Source organism: Panulirus ornatus, chromosome 34, assembly GCF_036320965.1.
Source record: "Panulirus ornatus isolate Po-2019 chromosome 34, ASM3632096v1, whole genome shotgun sequence".
Lineage (NCBI taxonomy): Eukaryota > Metazoa > Arthropoda > Malacostraca > Decapoda > Palinuridae > Panulirus > Panulirus ornatus.
Window position 1 is genome coordinate 7,178,770 of NC_092257.1, and position 7,388 is coordinate 7,186,157.

The window sequence follows — 7,388 nt, forward strand, 5'->3', positions numbered from 1 at the left end:
GGGGGGGGGCAATAGTGCCAGGGGAGGGAAGTGTGCCATCAGTGCCACGGGAGGGAAGGATGGCAGCAGTGCCAGTGGAGAAGGTGGTGGCAGTAGTGCCAGGGGACGCGGTGTTGACAGTAGTGCCAGGAGAGGGTGTGGTAGCAGTAGTGGCAGGGGAGAGAAGGATATCAGCTATGCGAGGGGAGGGGATGCTGGCACTGCCAGGGGACGGGGTCTTGACAGTAGTGACAGGAGAGGGGGTTGTGGCCGTAATGCCAGGGGACGGGGGGATGGTAGCAATGCCAGGGGAGGTGAGGATTGCAGTAGTGCCAAGGGAGGTAAGGGTGGCAGTAGTGCCATGGGACAGGGTGATGGCAGTAGTGCCAGAGGAGGGCGTGATGGCAGTAGTGGGAGGGGACGGGGAGTTGACAGTAGTGCCAGGGGAGGTAGTGGTGGCAGTTGTGTCAGGGGACGGGGGGGTTGACAGTAGTGTCAGCGGAGGGTGTGGTGGCAGTAGTGCTAGGGGAGGTAATGGTGGAAGTATTGCCAGGGGACGGGGGGTTGACAGCAGTGCCAGAGGAGGTGGTAGTGGCAGTTGTGTGTGGGGACGGGGGTTTAACAGTAGTGTTACGGGAGGGCGTGGTGGCAGTAGTGCTATGGGAGGTGGTCATGGAAGTATTGGCTGAGGACTGGGGGTTGACAGGAATGCCAGAGGAGGTGGTGGTGGCAGTTGTGTCAGGGGACGGGGGTTTGACAGTAGTGTCAGGGGAGGACGTGGTGGCAGTAGTGCTAGAGGAGGTGATGGTGGAAGTATTGCCAGGGGACGTCGAGTTGAGAGTAGTGCCAGGGTAGGGGTTTATGGCAGTAATGCTAGGGGACGGATGGGCGGCAGTAGTGCCAGGGGAGTGGGTGGTTACAGTAGTATCAGGGGAGGTGATGGTGGCAGTAGTGCCAGGGGAGGTGGTGGTGAAAGTATTGCCAGGGGACGGAGAGGTAGCAGCAGTTCCAGGGGAGGGGGTGGTGACAGTACTGCCAAGGGACGGGGAGGTGATGGTGGAAGTATTGCCAGGGGACGTCGGGTTGACAGCAGTGCCAGGGTAGGGGTTGATGGCAGTAATGCTAGGGGAGGGATGGGCGGCAGTAGTACCAGGGGAGTGGGTGGTGACAATAGTGCCAGGAGAGGTGATGGTGTCAGTAGTGCCAGGGGAGGAGGAGGTAGCAGTATTACCAGGGGACAAGGGGGCGGTGGTAGTGCCAGGGGAGGGCAGGGTAGTCGCACTGCCAGGGAAGAGGGTTGGTGGCAGTAGAGCCAGGGGACGGAGTGTTGACAGTAGTGCGCGGGGAGGCGGTGGTAGCAGTGCTGCCAGTGGAGGTGGTGGTGGGAGTATTGCCAGGGGACGGAAGAGTGGCAGTAGTGCCGTGGGAGGGGAGAGTGGCAGTAGTGCCAGGGGATGGGATGCTGGCAGTAGTGCCAGGGGATGGTGGGTTGAGAGTAGTGCCAGGGAAGGGGGTGGCGTGAATATTGCCAGGGGAGATGGTGGTGGAAGTATTGGCACGAGACTGGGGGGCGGCACTAGTGTTTGGGGAGGGGAGTGTGGCAGCTGTGCCAGAGGAAGGGGTAGTAGCAGTAGTGCAAGGGGAGGGGATAGTGGCAATAGTGCCAGGGGATGGGAGAGTGGCAATATTACCATAGGAAGGGAGGGTGGCAATTGTACCAGGGGATGGGGTGATGGAGGTAGTGCAAGGGAACGGGGGTTTGGCAGTAATGGTCGGGGAGATAGAGGGGATGCCACATGGCCGTATCAACCGTGACGTAAAGTTTACCCCAGCTCAGAAGAAGCTGTTGGTAGATATGCTGGTGCGTGCGAAGTGCGAAGTGCAAGAAATACCGTCTGGGTTGGTGGAGGAAAATTTTTCTGCTTTTGTTGACTGTCTTCCTGCTGCTGACCTCCTGCTTTTTCCATAAGACTGGTCCTGGAGCTTCTTCCAGGGACCTGCCAGGGGCCAGGAAGACTAGTGATCTGTTGATGAACAGCTTTAGGAGTAAAGCCGGAATATGAAACTCAGATTGATGACCATGCATTTATCCTACCTCCGTTTTTTTCTCTAAGCATTTTGCTGAACTGGTTATTACAATTGATCGCGTTGCGATCAGGTAATTAATACATTTTGTCCCGATAAGGCCACCCTCACCACACCCTTGTCTCCTTCCCCACTCCCCATCGTTACACCCTCCTAACCACTGACCCTTGATCTAACCATTATAGGTAAGGTCGAAGGTTACCCATTTCCACACATACACACACACACACACACACACACACACACACACACACACACACATCACTCAAAGATAAATCTGTGAATGAAAGGATATTGAATGTAAAAATATAAAGAAGATGGCCAATGGCCTAATTGACATGAGTGTGTCTTTAGAAGATATGATAAAGAAATACATAGTGATAAGTTAGCCCGACTCAGGCCATGTGGACGATAACACCTCAAGAGTCCTATACTGTTAAGGTGCGATGACCTACCTCAGGGATTCTTGATATGAAGCACAAAAGTTTTCTGTTCAATCAGTTGGCTGTTTCTCTCCTGGTGTCTGTCCTCCAGCCATTTCGTTCTGACTGACTGCTCGTTGTCCTCCTGAAGTTCACTGTGTCTTCCGTCTCAGTAGTTGACTGACCTATTCCTCAGCGTCCTTCTTTCCCGCTTCCGTCTACATCCTCTATGTACATCGCTCGTCTCAACTTTCAACTAACCCGTTTCTTTTTGCGTATTTGTGCACTGTCCACCTCCGCTTCGTCCCCTTTTGGCTTATGTCCGCGTCCTTGTTCGTCGCTCATATGACTTACAGCTCTGACTCGTCTCTTCTTTCGGTCTTGTGCACTGCTCACTTCCGACTCGTCTCTCTTTCGTTTATGTCTACTACATCCACTGTGTCCCTCCTTCACTTCGCCCTCAACTCTGTCTTTTCCTCACTGTCCACTTCCCTCTCGTCGCTTTTCCGTTTATGTCTGCACTCTGGTTGTTGTCTGTTCGTCATGGACTTTGGTTCTGGGGGAGGATTCAGTGTCCCTGAAGTTTCGAGGACGGTCGTATCCAGAACTGGTGACGAGGACTTGTAGCCAACTTCATCAAATGACTTCGTCGTCAGCCTGTATCTCATGTCGATCCGTAATCCACCACGGCGTTAGTGGCGTTTAGTATCTTCTGCCCGAGTGTAGAATGGCAGACTTGAATCTCAGGTGCGTATGTGACATCCGTAGAGCAGAAACACATGCATGTGGCACAGCGTCAATACCCTTCCTACATATATATATATATATATATATATATATATATATATATATATATATATATATATATATATATATATATATATGTTTTGGACAATCACATGTTTACCAAATGTCGTCCTAGCTTCGTCTCCTCGATGTATATCCACTTTTACTTATATTTCTCTCTTGATGATGTGATTATTACACGAAAGTGCACTTGGGAACTTATCGTGTTTCATTTTCCCCGTGGACTCAGACGAAATCTTGATCACGCGCAAAATTGTGATCCTTTCCAATATATATATATATATATATATATATATATATATATATATATATATATATATATATATATATATATATATATATATCGTCGTTGCTCTCCCGAAATACGAACGGAGTCTTGTATAATGTCTCGCCATATTTATATTCCCCCCGACAGACTGAGGATGTGTGTGTGTGTGTGTATGTGTGTTGTAGAGTGATGATACGAGTTGCTTCAGAGAGGAAATTACCTGAATGAATTGTGGTTTCACATACATTTTCGAAGGCAACCAGGACGGCTGCGCCATGTTCTAAACTATGTATTCACTTTCACGATGAATTCTTGTACAGCGTTCAGTATTCTGCTCCTCAGTGTTTATAATCTAAACACGCATAGTATATATATATATATATATATATATATATATATATATATATATATATATATATATATATATATATATCCCTGGGGATAGGTGAGAAAGAATACTTCCCACGCATTCCTCACGTGTCGTAGAAGGCGACTAAAGGGGACGGGAGCGGGGGGCCAGAAACCCTCCCCCTCCTTGTACTTTAACTTTCTAAAAGGGGAAACAGAAGAAGGAGTCACGCGGGGAGTGCTCATCCTCCTCGAAGGCTCAGATTGGGGTGTCTAAATGTGTGTGGATGTAACCAAGATGAGAAAAAAGGAGAGATAGGTAGTATGTTTGAGAAAAGGAACCTGGATGTTTTGGCTCTGAGTGAAACGAAGCTCAAGGGTAAAGGGGAAGAGTGGTTTGGGAACGTCTTGGGAGTAAAGTCAGGGGTTAGTGAGAGGACAAGAGCAAGGGAAGGAGTAGCTCTACTCCTGAAACAGGAGTGGTGGGAGTGTGATAGAGTGTAAGAAATTAACTCTAGATTGATATGGGTAAAACTGAAAGTTGATGGAGAGAGAGATGGGTGATTATTGGTGCATATGCATTTGGGCATGAGAAGAAAGATCATGAGAGGCAAGTGTTTTGGGAGCAGCTGAATGAGTGTGTTAGTAGTTTTGATGCACGAGATCGGGTTGTAGTGATGGGTGATTTCAATGCAAAGGTGAGTAATGTGGCAGTTGAGGGAACAATTGGTATACATGGGGTGTTCAGTGTTGTAAATGGAAATGGTGAAGAGCTTGTAGATTTATGTGCTGAAAAAGGACTGGTGATTGGGAATACCTGGTTTAAAAAGAGACATACATAAGTATACGTATGTAAGTAGGAAAGATGGCCAGAGAGCGTTATTGGGTTACGTGTTAATTGATAGGCGCGCGAAAGAGAGACTTTTGGATGTTAATGTGCTGAGAGGTTCAACTGGAGGGATGTTTGATCATTATCTTGTGGAGGCGAAGGTGAAGATTTGTAGAGGTTTACAGAAAAGAAGAGAGAATGTTGGGGTTAAGAGAGTGGTGAGAGTAAGTGAGCTTAGGAAGGAGACTTATGTGAGAAGGTACCAGGAGAGACTGAGTAGAGAATGGAAAAAAGTGAGAACAAAGGAGGTAAGGGGAGTGGGGGAGGAATGGGATGTATTTAGGGAAGCAGTGATGGCTTGCGCAAAAGATGCTTGTGGCATGAGAAGCGTGGGAGGTGGGTTGATTAGAAAGGGTAGTGAGTGGTGGGATGAAGAAGTAAGATTATTAGTGAAAGAGAAGGGAAATAATGCAAATGAGTGGGAGATGTATAAAAGAGAGAGACAGGAGGTCAAGAGAAAGGTGCAAGAGGTGAAAAAGAGGGCAAATGAGAGTTGGGGTGAGAGAGTATCATTAAATTTTAGGGAGAATAGAAAGATGTTTTGGAAGGAGGTAAATAAACTGCGTAAGACAAGGGAACAAATGGGAACTTCAGGGAAGGGGGCTAATGGGGAGGTGATAACAAGTAGTGGTGATGTGAGAAGGAGATGGAGTGAGTATTTTGAAGGTTTGTTGAATGTGTTTGATGATAGAGTGGCAGAAATAGGGTGTTTTGGTCGAGGTGGTGTGCAAAGTGAGAGGGTTTGGGAAAATGATTTGGTAAACAGAGAAGAGGTAGTAAAAGCTTTGCGGAAGATGAAAGCCGGCATGGCAGCGGGTTTGGATGGTATTGCAGTGGAATCTATTAAAAAAGGGGGTGACTATATTGTTGACTGGTTGGTAAGGTTATCTAATGCATATATAATTCATGGTGAGGTGCCTGAGATTGGAGGAATGCTTGCATAGTGCCATTGTACAAAGGCAAAGGGGACAAAAGTGAGTGCTCAATTTACAGAGGTATAAGTTTGTTGAGTATTCATGGGAAGGTATATGGGAGGATATTGATTGAGAGGGTGAAGGCGTGTACAGAGCATCAGATTGGGGAAGAGCAGTGTGGTTTCAGAAGTGATAGAGGATGTGTGGATCAGGTGTTTGCTTTGAAGAACGTATGTGAGAAATACTTAGAAAAGCAAATGGATTTGTATGTAGCATTTATGGATCTGGAGAAGGCATATGATAGAGTTGATAGAGATGCTCTGTGGAAGGTATTAAGAATATATGATGTGGGAGGCAAGTTGTTAGAAGCAGTGAAAAGTTTTTATCGAAGCTGTAAGGCATGCGTACGTGTAGGAAGAGAGGAAAGTGATTGGTTCTCAGTGAATGTAGGTTTGCGGCAGGGGTGTTCGATGTCTCCATGGTTGTTTAATTTGTTTATGGATGGGGTTGTTAGGGAGGTGAATGCAAGAGTTTTGGAAAGGGGGGCAAGTATGCAGTCTGTTGTGGATGAGAGATCTTGGGAAGTGAGTCAGTTGTTGTTCGCTGATGATACAGCGCTGATGGCTGATTCATGTGAGAAACTGCAGAAGCTGGTGACTGAGTTTGGTAAAGTGTGTGAAAGAAGAAAGTTGAGAGTAAATGTGAATAAGAGCAAGGTTATTAGGTACAGTAGGGTTGAAGGTCAAGTCAATTGGGAGGTAAGTTTGAATGGAGAAAAACTGGAGGAAGTTAAGTGTTTTAGATATCTGGGAGTGGATTTGGCAGGGGATTGAACCATGGAAGCGGAAGTGAGTGATAAGGTGGGGGAGGGGGCGAAAATTCTGGGAGCGTTGAAGAATGTGTGGAAGTCGAGAACTTTATCTCGGAAAGCAAAAAGGGGTATGTTTGAAGGAATAGTGGTTCCAACAATGTTGTATGGTTGCGAGGCGTGGGCTATGGATACAGTTGTGCGCAGGAGGGTGGATGTGCTGGAAATGAGATGTTTGAGGACAATGTGTGGTGTGAGATGGTTTGATCGAGTAAATAATAATAGGGTAAGAGAGATGTGCGGTAATAAAAAGAATGTGGTTGAGAGAGCAGAGGAGGGTGTTTTGAAGTGGTTTGGTCACATGGAATTCTTCCAGCCAATCATTGTGCATTCCCACCGCTAATCGCGTTTTTCTTAATATTTGCTAGCGCTGAACAATTCCGAGTCCCGGATGATAAACTATTTTTTTTCCTGTTTGTTGGGAAATTTATTTCCCGTAATTGGCCCCCAACACGTTCGCACTTCTCGTGCAAGGCAGGTTGAAACGCGACGCGGATTCTGGTAAAAATATCTACCTTTGGATAACGTCCACAGCATGTCCAATTACCTAAGTACTGTCCATTGCATTCTACGCTTTATGAGAAAGTATATTTGACGCACATTCCACGTAGGCTTTGAAAGAAAGTACATTTGACGAGCGATGGGATTTAAGAATGAATTAGCGTTTTAAATCTGAACTTTGTGGGACTGGGCTTTCACACACCTATACCACTGTTGAGAGATGAGGCTTTTCACAACTACACCAGTCGGGAAAAATTAAGCTTTTACACAATTGCACCAAACACATAAGCTTTTATACAATTACGCC